We start from the raw sequence: 16,053 nt of genomic DNA, 5'->3' as shown, positions 1-16,053 counted from the left end.
AGAAAGTTTATATAACAACGATTTACTAACATGCAATATGTATGTATAAATAAAGTATACCATCGTGGACCAGTGACGAAACAAGCCTACCTGATGTATACAGATGTAACATAACTATTGGATATAACATGGGCTTGTGGAAGACCTCAATACCTATCCGTCTTGTACATAGTTCAATTTTAAAAAATAAGGCTAACATTTGAGAACTTGAGATGTTTTTGAAAAATATACTATTCTTCCAGATAACTTAATGATACAATGTAATAGTTATACCTAAGGTCGTGATTTTTTGCCTCAAACCTTCTGAATACAAGGCTTTATATATCATGTAATCGCATTTAATCATTGCTGTATAATATTTTAAATAACAACGCTAAATATTTACTTTAATTTTGAGAAGCTGTAGAATAAAAAATATATTATTTTTTAAACAATCTGGTCGACTAATGGGTTTTATGTATAATTTCGTTTGGTTAGCTATACTACAACTTTTAAAAAACATAATTGAATGATGAATACAGAAATTGTTTGATTGTAACGTGTTTTATTAAACTAAATACCTTATAGCAAATTTTTTAATAGTTGTATTATGTTAAAAAGGTGGGTAATAAATAATGTCATGATATTGATTTATAATATGTATCCTACATATTTCTAATTAGATATCTAGGTTCTCTATACTTCTGGTAAATATCTTATACAAGAAGATTATTTTATTTTTACAAACATTTACAAATTAAGATGATACTTTAATTTATAATATGACACTAAGATTGAAAGATTAAGAAAAAGAAATGAATTAACTAAGGAAATAGAAAATTTCTTTAAAAGAATCATCACATATAAATTATTTGAACTCTATTTTTCGGTACCATCTCCAACAATTCCATACATAAAGTTCGAGCGTTTCACGTCGTAAAATTCAAAAGTACTCACGCACAAAACCCGTCCGTAATGAGTGGGCCACTGCAAATACCGGTCCCATTTGCGAACACCCACCAACCCTTAATCTGCCGCTTGCATTTTACGAGATCTAGTGCAATATCTGTCAATGTCCTGATCAATAAATTGTGGACGTTTAAAGCAAATGACGTCGTTTGACGGTTTGAGGCGGGCGCGCGTAATCCGGGCCGTGGAGCCCCATCTGCAGCGCAAGGGTTAAGTCGCGACAAATAGACCATTTGCAAATAATAACACGCAATGAAAGAATAAATTAGAGCCCGTGGGGACGCTCTATTTAACAATTTGGGGGTCGGATTTGGGTTTATGCGCTAAAACACATTTTCCTTACGATCGATTTTCGGAAAACGTTCTAAGCTCTTGATAAAATTATTATTACCTTCATTATCATGTTTTACTGTCTATATTTATATTTCAATTTAAAGTTTTTGAGCTAAGAATAAAATAAAATAAATCCTTATAGGAAAACATCGATTGTGTTTATGGATACATTAATATTTATTTATTTACATAATAGTACAAAAAATGAGTAATTTCTTTCTTTAAAACTGTGTTAATAAATATCATCACCATCATCTCAGCCAACAGACTTCCACGGTGAGGCATAGACCTCCCGGAAAGATAGCCATGTTGAGAGGTTTGGCGCTGCCCGAATCCAGTCACATCTCGCGACTTTGACTATATCGTCGATTAACCTAGTATTTATTTCCATCTAGTGTCTATTCATGCCGCGACTTCCGGTTCGTGGTCCGAACCCTCACACAGAAGTATATATGTACATCACTGTTTCTAGAATTATATAACTTATATAAAAAACTAATTAAATAAATATCTTTCACTACTCTTTTTAAATAACGATACAATATTATTCATACGAGTATCATTAAGTGAAAAATTCATAGAAGATGGCCAAGCAATAATAACATTTTTTACCATAACAAATCATTTTATTAAAACGGAAATTAATGGTTTGTGTTAAAATACAGCTAAACGTTACTGTACGCTTAGTCTGCATTACTTAGTGTTTACGTTCGATAACGTCTTCAATTGGTAACTGTGAACCTGACTTTCTAATTAATAACGATTTTGTTGCCTACGAGGAAGCTAGTACACCGGTTAAAAATAATACACTGCATTCTTAATTCGACGATCTAAAAAAATAATTAAAATGAATTCCAGGGAAGTTCAATTCATAATTTCACTTCCAAACAATTAACGTAAACAAAATAGATGGGAGCGTACAGTCGTGAAGAAAATTCATTAATATCACTCCGCATAATTTTATTTCTAGACACCCCGGCGCGATGTCTCGTGGGATCGTCTAAGACGGCAATTAATAATTATTGCACCTACTTCCGGTTGTTTCCGGCGATGGCGGCACTTCCGGCTAGAGGCGCCGGCGAAAACAATAGCATACTGTATCCGGTTCATAAACATTAACAATTGAAATCATTCGATGGCATCGTCACGTGATTTTGTTTATTTTTAAGATGTTGTTACCCGGCATATCTTAGTATGTATTAATACAAAAAAATATTGTTGTTTAATAAAATAACAATTTTAAATAATTAAATACTACTAGAGGATTTTTATACTAAACATAGGTGGAATGGCCGGTATAGTAATCAATAAAATAAAATAGTATTTTTTCTGGCCTAAGTATAATAGCATAGAGCCAGATCCAACCTCAAGAGCAATCACAGATTCCGTAGAGTGCTCTACGCACAGAAGATTCTTAGTCTAAATCTTATTTAGGTAACTTGGCTCGAGAACTCCTTTCAGAACCTTGGTTCGAGCCCGTTACATCACATGCAATTTTACTGAAATGGGGGGTCAACGATCTCTTTGATTTCTTGTGACAGTAAACGGAGTGACCTGCAGCAAAGGCCTTCAGATGGACACCTCAGCTTCAGTTATCACTCATCAGCCTTAAAACCGAATTTCTTAGTTAATATTATGACTACGAAAAGCGTAGAAGAGGAAGCATCAGAAAGAACTCTACCAATGTTTCTATTATTGAGGATGGTTAAGGGTTGCAGCTCCCTCTAAATTGTTAGACAGCTTTAGTTTAATTGAATCATATTGCTTCGTAAGCAAGTCTTATTGTCGTCGTGATTTAGATAACCGAAAAAGTGTTTTCGCGTCGGAACGCCACGTCGCTAAATCAAAATATTCTTTATACAAATAAGCTATTACATACACTTTTGAATCATTAATAAACATAAAATGCCGGCTTTGTTACACCTACATGAAGCCACCACTGGCTTAAAAAGTAGTTCTGCTGAGAAAAGCCGGCGAAAAAATTCAACAGTTGTTCTTTACAAATACAGTTGTAGAGTGCTTGCAAATAATTAGCTTACTGAGTGACCATCGACAACATTTAATTTAACGCATAGATGTCCACGGAGGAATAATTTTGTTAACAGTGGCACCTAAAATTGAATTAACAGATAAAAATATTTTTATTATAATATAATTTAGAAACTTAAGTCAACTCGACAAGCGGTTTGGCGATTGCAATGTGGTATTGTAGTACTTAGGCGACGCTGCTGCCCATCCTTTGGGAACTTGTTTGTGAACTCAAAACGTATAATAATGAGCACGATAGCTCTCTTTCTCTCTTTCTGTTGAAGTCGACACTGATAGGCCAGCAGGCTATCATAGTTTCTTTGAAATGGCTTCGCGGAAACACAATGATAACGAATACGATAATTACAATCAAATACAGCTGTACCAAATAAAAAATTGTATTTATGATTATAAAAAAATATATATGAATTCAAAATATTATGTCAATTTTAGTTATTTTCATAGTGTTCTATCTTATAGTGTTTTGTTTTGAGGCACTGCCGCTGATATTAATTCTATATTTAATTTACAGAAAAGAGCTGTACGGGCTATTTACAACTTAAAAACTTGATATTCTCGGCGAGAATTATTAAAAGAAATTGGTATCTAACAGTTAATTCGCAATACATTTTAATACTATATTATTTATGCTCCGTAATTTCAAATATTATAAGAAAAAGAGAGAGACTCTTGATAAATATAAGAAATAAAAATAAACTCGTAACTTTTAAATTTCGTCTTCTGAAAGTTAACAAACCGTTCATGATTGTGAGTGTACACATATAGACTAAAGTTCCACAAGAAATCCCAGATCTTTCGTTTCTTAGTTTTTTAATCTAAAATTTAAAATATTTTAATTAATAAATCTTGTTATAGAATTCAAGAGTATTTAGTCTATTGAAATGTGTCTAATTTGGTTTGTTAAATCATTTATATGATTGATATTATTATGTACACATAAAAAAAGTTAAATTTCTTTTAAAAGAACGTCTATTGAGTTTCTGGCCGGCTCTTCTCAACAGATCAAAGTTTCGAGTCGGTGATAGCTTAATACTTATAATTTTAAAATAATCGTTGTTTAAATAATAATCATATTATGAATTAAATTGCACTTTTGTACATTCTTCGTTATTTTAAGTAAAAAATAAGCTTACAATTGAATTAATACATAAATAATTGACACAAACATTCATTCGTATATGTATAAGCAAGTCAAGCGATCCCCATATCTCGCTTCGTGTCGTAACACATCATTAATCTCTGATCTATGTGACATTTAATTACCTAAAACACCATATATTTGGCATTCTTCCGTTCCTTGTCCTATGGGAGACATCTTTACTTTTACAATATTAATACTACAATCGGTTATGCAATTTAGTACTTTATACCGTGGAAATAAGGTTGTACTTATAAAATTTCGACGTCCGTATGTTGGAGTAATTAATGTTGTCTCTCTTATTGCTTCACGCCTAAGATTTTATTGTTTCTTGCGTTGTTTATTGAAAGTCGACTATATGTAATTTCTGTCTTCGGTACCGTAGTTATGTTGGGTGGAAGTCCGGGCATCTGCGTTTCGGATATATGGGTCCGAATTTAAGATATATATTACTTGGATAATATATGAGACAAGTATAATTTTTTGAAAACTATTACATCGAAAATTATACTTAAAACTAGATACTATAATTACAATGCCGATAATTTTTTAAATGTTTGAGTTAGTTATCTAACTTATTCCACTCTACAGGGCAGGCTGTGCCTAGTGTAGATTTTTTTCTCAAGCAGATGGAAAAAAGTTAATTTTGTCATCCACGGATAAGGCCGTGGTCGGAATTTTTTAACGAGACCGAGTTAGGTACTCAGCTGTCAGGTTCAGGCAGTCATGTTCGGAAGAAGAAAAAAAGTAACCGACTTAGCTTAGTGATTGGCAAGTTGAAGTGGCAGTGAGAAAGTTGAAGTGGCCGTGGGCAAGTTGAAGTGGCAGTGAGCAAGTTGAAGTGGCAGTTGAAAAGTCGAAGTGGTAGTGGGCAAGTCACATAACATACAAAACAGATAGCTGCTAAGGCCTTAAGGTGTTGGAGTAGTGACCATGGACTGGCAAGTATAGCGTAGAACTTCAACTTGAATGTAAGACTTATTATATATCTATGGTGGAGTCCCATGTCCAGCAGTAGAAGTCTTACGGCTGTAATGGTAATGATTATAAAATTGTATTATTTTTTTTAATTAATGAATTCAAATTGTCGAAGACAGGACTACATATAAACATAACTCTCGACCATAGATTCATTTTAACGTGTAGAGCTTTTTGAACTAATCCTTTGAGTAACCTTGTTCGCGTTTAAGATATTGACAAGTGAGTAAAAGTCAGATGCGTTTTAATCCCAGTAGTAACTGTGCCGATGTTGTACTGTCAGGAGTAATCGACCATATTTCAGTCACCACTTTATTTAATAATTAATGTAAAGTAAATAAATGTCGTGCCCAATGACTACTATTTTGAATAATACCATTGTTTCCGTTCTCACTTTAAATACCTGTATGTACAATCGTAGATATAGCCCAACCAAAATATAAAATGTAGTATGTCAGTTATAATGCTCTATTATACAAGTCATTCATTTATACATCTCATTTGATAATCGCCTATTGCAAGACATGGTCGTCTTCCCCAACATAGCCATAATGAACGGTCCTTCGCTGCCTGTTCGAGGAGTAGCTAACTTTTCGGGCCCATCAGCCGTCGCCTATACGGCTGATGTGTCCCGTCCACTAATTTATACGAGCAATTCTTTGAGCTCTGTTGAAAATTAATTATTTTTATTTAAAACTCTTTATTGTACACCCTAGAAAATATAAACACATTGTACAATGTTATGACAAGTTATTTTTTATGAGTAACACCAGTGTTATTGTTCATATTAAAAATGCGATTAAAGTAATTTTTGCTTCTAATCTGTAAAGTGTATTAAGAAATTATTGAGGTAGAGATCGTACAATGCACACTCTCTCCCTCTTCAATATTACCTTTTACAACAGTATTTAAAAGATATTTTTAAAACTCTACAAGTAAGTAAAAGATTAATAAAATAAGATTTACTCAAGAGCTATGTTAGTGAGAGGTATTCAGTATTTTACAAATTTTAAAAGTCATTTTTTATAGTAATTTAGAATAATCCAACCCTACCACATCATTTTGTAATAATTCATAAACAAAGTTAATTTATTTTACCCTTATTTATTCGGTTTTACGCAGCCAAGATATACTCTACGAGTATAAATGTCAATGCTACTAGGAATACATAACCTATTGTAGTTAACGAAGAACCCAATGTTAAAGACAACCAATCAAACGTTTGTAAAAAGCCAATGTAACGTGCTTCCTCAAAAAAGTCTTTCTAAGTATCATTCCTGTATAAAAACGAGTCCGTACTCTCATTTCCGTTGCAAAACCGCGCGGAGTGGTTGACAAATACCGGGACATTTCACAGTCTGCCGATCACCTTTGTGATATAAAAGCGCACACAATGCACTCACTATTTTAGAGGTACGCAGACTAATGTAGGGTATTTGTTGTTGGATGATACTTACGGTCTTTACGTGCCGTTTATTCTTCTTGCATGAATTAAGTGACTGCGGTCGCATAATGGCTTATTTTTGCGATATTAGAAACACCTGTAGTTTTAATAGCTATCCAGTTTAAGAATAATGATAAAAAATGTTTTAAAATGGAAAAGACTAAAATAATACGTTATTGACAGTGAAAGTTTTAAGATATAACCAAGGAATCATTTTAAAATTCCATTAAATAACACTTTATTATTTCTTCAAATATATAATATGATTCTGACATTAATTTCCCTGAATTGAAAATTACGTTACAATGCCGTTATGGATTTAACACAAACTCGACTAAGTAAAAATAGGCTTTGATTAGCATTTCATAATAAAGCTGCTCCTCGTACTGCTTTGAGATGAAGCTAACAAATATTAATAAGTACATAATTAGTATGTTAATTGCTTATGTACCTGTCTTTTTCAAATTCAAATTCATAATATCATCAAGTAGGAATTTAAATCTTCTATTATTATTTTAACATTGTAAGTAATAATCTACCACAGGTTCGGTAAAATTATCTGACGAGAAGAGCCAGCCAGAAACTTAGGTCTTTCTTTTAAATGTAATTTAACATTTTTTCATGTGTATATTATTATATCAATCATGTAAATGAGTCAACAAACCAAGTTCCACACATTTCTGTCAGCTGAAAACTCAATGCTACAATTAAAATAATTTAATAAGATCCTTTTAATTTTAGGATTTAAAAATTGTTAACAAAACGTTTATAACAATTATTGCCTTTTCATACTATAATGTAACACGGTCAAATTTAACACTACTTCATTTACTGTATGACGCTGAAGCGATTTAGCCGTAAATATATTCTTCAGTTATACTTAGTAGGATTTAAATCCTTGTGTTTTTATAGAGCAATGCCAATGTTCACGAACAGTAACAGACTGAGACGAAAACTGCAAACGTCCAAAAAGTATAAGATAAATTCTAATCGTATTCGTAAATGAAACATTTTACTTGTCTTCAATACGTTAAGATTTGTTCTTTATGTTTTTATATATTGTAACAATATTTTGTCTTCATCGTGTGAGACGTAGAACCTATACTCATATATAGGTTAAGGACATAGATCTCTACTATAGATGTCCAATAGGACCAGTTGGAAGCAGGTTTTATTCAGCGTCTTGTAACGATCTTAACAAAAGCATGTAAATATGTATTTTAAGTGTTATCAAGTAATTTTAAATTAGCAGTATATCCATCATTATTATCGTTATCATTTCAGCTGAACGACGTCTACAAGGCATAGGCTTTTCCCAAATATCGCCACGATGACACGAGATCTTAAATACAGCCTTGAATGAATACGTCGACATCCCTCTTTTAAAATACAAGTCTTTTTCCAAATCATACAAAAGGTTCAATTTAAAAGATCGTGGAATGCGATTATACGATTACTTGTACTTCTGTATTATTATTGTAATGTTTAATGTTACAATTACAAGGGATACTGTAATGTGGAATGAAATAAAAAAACTGATTTAAAAATAATGTTATAGAATATTTCTTGCTCGGTATAAATCATTTTGCTAATGATTCGAATTGTCAAGAATCACGATTTCACCGATATCTCTTCGTAGTTTCTTCAGTATCTTATTTTCTCCTTTACATTGTCCAATCCACAAATCATTGAGCGCAACACCATTGCAGCAGAAGCGATATCTCGCAATGAAAAATGGCTCGTGCAGCGGACGTATATTTGATGTCTACCAGCGAACTGTGGTTAATGCTTTGCCGGCGACACTAACGCTAGTATATTTTATATTTTCAATTTCATCACCTTAATATTTGTAAAACTTTATTCTTTATTATCATATTTATCGTTTCAGTATCATGACGGACGTTCATCATCAGCAAGATCACGCCTGGACATAGACTTACCTCAATGATTTCTAATAATATCGCTTCGAAGTGGCCTCCATCAAGTTGCTTCCCTACCTTTACAAGGTCGTCTGTCCGCCTTGAGTTATGGACATCCGAGGCTGCAACCACTCTGTTACGTTAAGGCTGCAACGGGCATATGTTCTGCGAGCATTATGGACAGGTTCCTGCTTCTTCAACTCGTCAATTCGCTCGAAAATATCGATCATTTGGATTAAGTATGAAACCGCTTTTGCCTTGCTAAAAAAAAAGAAAAATGGGAAAAATACTACAAATAGATAATAATAGACAAGAAAACTATCCGCTCGACACTTGACACTAAATTCAATGCTGACCTCGAGGATAAGCATACAGGAGGTGCAGCATAATTAAGATAGCGTCATCAATGGGCCTAAGAGTGAAATGAGGAAGAAAGTTAGTATTCTTTAACCCAGTGATTCCCAAAGTGGTCTATATCGACCCCCAAGGGTCTATGACAACCTACAAGGGGTCTACGTCAGCGAAAAAAAAATTGGGGGTCCATGAAATGAAAATTGGGGTCCACGATAGTGGATCTCAACACATACACTGATAGTACCTATTTACTTACATTATACTATCTTATAATATCAAAACAGATTGAATTGACGCTAAATGTTGATAATTTATTATTAAAGCATCAGGTTCATCCTTCTCACTAAAAATATTATAGTTGATTTGATGTTTATTTAATGTTACGTATATTTTACATAACAGACACAAAATTTTATTTTGAGTAGTTTTAATTTAAATTCAATTAATAAATGTATAAATTAACATGTGTTTTTACTTTAAGTTTTTAACACTAAACTTCACTACAGTTAGAAATTTACAGGAAATCAATATCAGGTAAGTAGGGGGTCTACCCAACACGGAAAAACAGGGCAAGGGGTCTACGACACAAAAAAGTTTGGGGGACTCTGCTTTAACCATTTATGACAACGGTACGTCAATAACATACTTTATAATAATAACATCATCATCATTTCAGCTATTAGATGATCAATGCTGGATATAGGCCTTCCCCATATATTTTCAATAAGTCCTGTTGATAGGTGCCTAGATCCATCGTCTTACAAAATACTATTAACAATGGTGTCTGACCATCTCGTGGGCGGGCGGCGTAAACTTCGCTCGCCGTTATATGGTCTGCGAAATCTTAAAGTCCACATGTTCATATTTAAACAACATGATTCCTGCGAGTAACGTAGAATTTTCAGTTGAGAATTTCAAAATTTTACTGTACTAAAATGTTTGTATTATAAATTTAGGGTTCCGTAATACACTCATTTAAGCTTGCGTCGATAAGCTCAAGAGAAAATATTCCGTTATTACAATCATTTTACTGCCACTATTTACGTAGGTACTAATATTTATAATGAAATAGCTGCATCAATAAATTAATAGTAACATTAGAATAATCTCGAAAACCTAAAATAATTCAGTGGAAATACAGACAGTTACACGTAACATCCATTAGGGTATTATACGAACAACCCTTTTCAGCGCAGAACTCCGCCAGCAATCGTAAATTTATCTCCGAAGCTATTAGTTCGATAAAATTCAACTAAAACGATAAATATACCAGACTTTGACTGATGGCCGGCATCCCTCGCAAAGAATACATTAACCAATATAACTTTATCACACTAATCACAAAAATACTTCAAGCCATGTTTTTTAATATCATAGCTATAAGGTGCAAAATCAATTTAACATGCATTTACTGAACAGTAAATGTTAGGTTGTAAAATTTTTGTATCTGTGTCACTTGGGAACATTTTGTCCGAAACTAAACTTATTTACCGGCGCCCACTGAATAAAACATTGCTGTAAGAGAGATGTAGAGAACAGATCGAGATGGGTGATTCATTGTGTTTTTTGTAGATGGTTCTTAATGACTTCTACGCACGATTTAGTATGCCTGTATTTGTTTTTTTTTTATTTACGTAAACCTTAATGAGCAGTGGTAGTCTTGTATTTACAGTGACTTACAGTTGTGAGTCGTGAGTTCAATCCCTTACAGGTGTAATACGTATGAATTATACAGGGTGATTATTTTACGGTGTTAAAATATTTTATATTTACGGTGTCAAAATATATTATATTAATATAATATTAATATATGAACAGCTCACATAAGCCGGTAAACGTGGCGGGCAGTGTAAGACCAGTTTACATTGCAATTTGAAGGATTATGGAGAAAACTTATTCTTTGCATTGTGTGTCGGTGCTGACGATGATAAAAAGATTTTTTTAAATTTCCTATCATATTATACATATATATATAAATATATATACATATATATATATATATATATATATATATATATATATATATGTATATATATATATATATAATTTTTTAAATTTCGTAATGATATATATCATTACGTAATTTATTATATCTGAAACTATTGATTTTTGCATAGGATTTACTGTATATTAATTACCGGGAAATGCAGTAGTTCATAGCTTATGTCGCTTAATCAATCACCCTGTATAAATTTGAATAAAGTAATATTTCTAAGTACATTGTTTGACAATTAGTGTTATTTTCTTGATGACGTTTACAAAAAGTTAACTCACAGTAACACTAAAGTGAAGAAAGAAAAATACTTATATAATAATAAATATAAAGGTTAATAATATTTCTTTAATGGAAATTATTGAATAATGCGTGGCTAACATTTTAAAATAATTTTCAGACATAAGATGCCTACCTTATGATCAGATTTCGGTTTGACGTTTATTTATGGGACAAACTGTATATACAAGAGTTTATAATATTTTAATGACATATTAAAATAAGATAGTACTGAAAACCGGTGTTTTCCTTTAATTCAAGGTAACTGAATTTTCACTGTTTACATCGGTGAGCAATTAAAAACAGCGTTGTGCTCCAATTTAAATTATTCTCGAACATTCCTCGAACAGATGCCGCTTCGGGCAAAGCGAATGTGCCGCAGACACGCAAAAATAAAAAAAGGAAAACTGTTCAATTACAAAATGGCCTTTGGCTGCAAAGACAAATATTATACGTTGAGCGTATTCATTTTCCGCGTCGCTTAATATTGTTTGATGGGACAGATGCTTGTTTTGAATGTTTTAATTACCCGATATTTATAAACATATATTATTTGTTTGTCTATTTACATTCGGTACGGTTATTCATTTAAAACGATTCATTATTTTTTTCTTTAATAAAATAATAAATCCTAACGAAGTTAGTGGTTAAAATATTCTTTGCTAAAGACCGTCTTGTAAAACCACGGTGGCTATTTTTGTTCATAACGAAAGATGACCGGACACTTTTGGTTTAGGTTCGGAAGAAGCTGTTGATTTATTATTTGGAGTTTAAAATTTTATATGAAGTACTAAACCTTAAATATTGTATTTCTAGCCCTCTATGTTGAAAGCTTTCCGTATTTTTATATTAAAGACTTCGACAGAATTTTAAATGTGGCTGGTCTCTTAAGAACTGTAGATATTTCTAAAATAAAAAAAACTTAAAGAGCTAAAAATAATCACTTTTTAATAATTATTTTACTAATCTATGTAATAACAAAAATAAATCGGCGATTAATTTTAGATTGTTATTAGGCGCTAAATTTCGAGGACGATGTTCGACCGATTCGCCTGATTTTATTTTTTGATGTTCTCGCTAAGGCACCTGAAAATAAAAAATAAATTATCATCAAATTTGAAACTGTACTGTAATAAACCAAAAAGGTGTGGCGAAGGATTAAACGCGAGATTTAAATAGAATATAAATAAATAGTAGGAGAATGTGAAGATTATTATTCGAAGTAAAAAAATCTGTCTTCAATATGACAGACCCTATAAGAGATTCCTAAAACAGGACCAAAAAAACGCATCTGTGAAGTTCTTGTAGGAAGAAAATAAAAAACATTGAAGGCAACATAACATAAAATACTTTTCCTATAAAAACCATAAACTTATTTAAAACAGCTGCTCTAGTTAGACACCAATCAAAATCATTAATTTTTATGACAAAATTATTGTAAATCTGTATCTATTTATAATGATAGCATATAATAGCGAATGGTTTTAACTCCTATTTTATGCTGTTTAATAAATAGATAAAGATATAATAACATAATTAAACTAACAAATATCTTGTAACATAAAGTAAAACATATGCAACATAATCGTTATTACTAAAGTAATTGTGTACAAAGTAGAAAGCTAATTTTTCTTTTCATGACAAAACGTACTTTTGCCAACGCGTACTGCAATCTTCGAAAGGGTCCCTGAATAGCCAAATGACGCACGGAGCTAAACCAGGCGAATACAGTGGTTGCGGAACGATTTGAGGCAAGTTTTTGATGCTATTTATCCAAAAATTGAGCGAATTCGGCACGACTAGACACTTTTGGACGCAAAATATCCCTCAAAGTGGATTGGGATGAGCCAAATGATACTCCAACTTTGACAAACAGACGCTTTGCAATTGTTATAGATAAGTGTACCAATCTATGAAATAAAAAATACCTGCCTGCCTAACGCTCGGTAATTTTAAATGACAATTCCACTTTACTTTTTTACTACTTTGGGGCATAGAGTATATTTTCTTTATTTATTCATATCAGCCGATAGACCCTTACTGCAAGGTGTAGACATATCCCAAAGATCGCAATAAAAATCAGGTTTGCACGGGCTCGACCAGTCACTTCCTGTGACCTTGACTTTGACTTCGGTCCATCTAGCGGGGGATCTACTTACCAATGATAATACTGAATATTAGATATCCATGCATAAATAAGTTATAACTTTATAAATAAAACTAATGAAATGAAAAGTTCAGCGATGAATATTTGGAGAGGAGTGCAATCCAATGCTAATGTACTTCGTCCAATACTCAAAGAAGTGAACTCAAAGTTTGAAGTTATGAATGCAGTCGTGAGTTCTAAGGTATAAAGCACGGATGTAAAACAAATGCGTCATAAACAATATTAAATTCGGTAAGTTGGTAGGGTTCTGAAGGAACCGGTCCGCTCATATTAGCGTCGTAACTCGCTTTCGACGTACGGAACTCGAATTTTGCATTTCCATAACACATCAAGTTACGAAATAATAGAGAAGGCATATTATTCTAACATTTATTAAACTTTTCTTTTATTTATAGTGTCTTTTTGTATTATATTGTATTGTATTTTTAATATTCTCACATCAGAAACAAGTCTACTCTCAAAAACAGAGAACGAATTGTACAATCAAATCAACGGCCTCCCAGAAGGTGAATAGAATGACAAGTCGTTGTGAAGATCTTTGGGGAAGACCTATTCCTTATAGAGGACGTCTATCAGCTGATATGGTAATGAATGCGATCGACAACTTTTTGAGGTTTTCCGTGCGTCATAAAGTCAGGAAATATTTGTTGTTTTATTGTTTAGTATACGTTATATATATTTATTATATAGTATTATTACCAATGATGAATTCCGGCATAGAATCATTAGCTGAGAATTGCTCATTAGTCCATAGACGAAGGAAAATAACCGTCGTAAATTTCTTTTTTTCTTCGTCCCTAATCCAAAGCACCAAGATACATCACCAGTGTTATTTTGCTTACAAACTTTTCTGTGCAACTAAACTGTGCGTCTTATTAAAAACATCTTTTTACTTCACCGTTCAAACAAGAATAAAACCTTATGAACTAACGTAACGCTCAATCTCTCTTGATTTTTTAGCTGTCTACGCTGATAGCCATGGAGATTCTTTAAGTTATTAATTTTAATATGTTTGCTTATGTAAAAAGACATCAGTACTCGTTGTAAATAAGTAATATTTATTTGATGTTTAAATTTCTCTTTGGTGCACCAGACTAGTTTTTACGCATTCACAGATTAACTCATCAAGAATAGTTAATAGCGCTTCAATAAAAGCAAATTAAATTTATTCTTTAAGTTACTATAAAAGTTAATTAATATATGTAATAAAAATAGCAAAGATAATGTATATAAAAAATTATTACCTTCTCCATTAAATTCGTACGTCACTGCTCCTTTGGTGTTAGTTTAAAATATTCCACGAAAATCGAAAGAGCGATTCGATGAACTCACGGGGTATATTCCTGTGTGCTAAATTGATGATTTATGTATCGCATGCGACATCTACGTGCAAGCCGGCACCGTGCGACATTCCTGACATCTGTCATTTGCATACCGTATTCGCGGAATAAGCCATGGCTTCAGTGAACGAGAATGTTATTTCAAAGTTAAGATATGCATTTCGCTTTTGAAACACAAAACTTATTCTTTCCTTAATATTTAACTCTGCAACTGAAAATTATGAATAAATGTTCGTTGTTTAAATAGTTTCGACGTATTTATACTTTGTGATACTAAATGTATTTACATAATTTAAATATTTACAAATAAATGTAAATTTAGAATTAATTACCTCATTAATTGTCACGATATATGTGATATATTTATTATATAAAATTATAACACTTTGTCTGACTGTACTATTTGTATCTGGCTGGTATAGGCATTAAAAGTGACATCATGTCACTAGCAACGAAATGACAAAACATCATCAATAAAATGGTATCTATACTCTCTGTTAAATGTGAATAAACTTTAGAAAATTTTCATATAAAATGCGAAGGAACTTTTCTCTCTACCTATTATTTATACATGGTGCCCCATAAATCAACGTCAAGGCGTAATAAGATATTTATTGCCTTATCCCAGAAAATTGGTTAAAAAGATAATATAGCGTTCTTCTATAATTATCGCCAAATAGACAAAAATCTTTGTCTGTTTGTTACCGATGATGTATGGATCTGAAATATCGTCATTTATGATAGGCTTCACAATTTACAAGGCAAAGAATCACCCAGAAAGCAATGAACAAACCTATGGTTGAAGCTTCGCTGCTAAATCCAAATGAGAAGATCCGTTGAAGTACCAAGGTCACAATATTGCTCGAAGAATTTCTAATCTAAAGCGGTTGTTGAGGCAAAAATGATTTCAAGTAAAGGTTTAGAGCCGGTAGACGCTTTCAGTAGGCATCTATCGGGTGAGACGGTGATGATGATGTACCAGGTAATGATGTAAGAAACAGATGGCGTAGCTAGGGGGTGGCGAGCGGGGCGGCCGCACCAGGCACCACAAGCAGGGGGGCACCAAAGTTGAAAATATTTTTTTTTGAATTTTTTTTTTAGTAAAAAGAAT

This window comes from Battus philenor, unplaced genomic scaffold, assembly GCF_028537555.1.
Source record: "Battus philenor isolate CCGP_79_NKW_IND1 unplaced genomic scaffold, ilBatPhil1.0.hap1 SCAF_18, whole genome shotgun sequence".
Classification (NCBI taxonomy): domain Eukaryota; kingdom Metazoa; phylum Arthropoda; class Insecta; order Lepidoptera; family Papilionidae; genus Battus; species Battus philenor.
Note: the sequence above shows the minus strand (reverse complement) of the source record.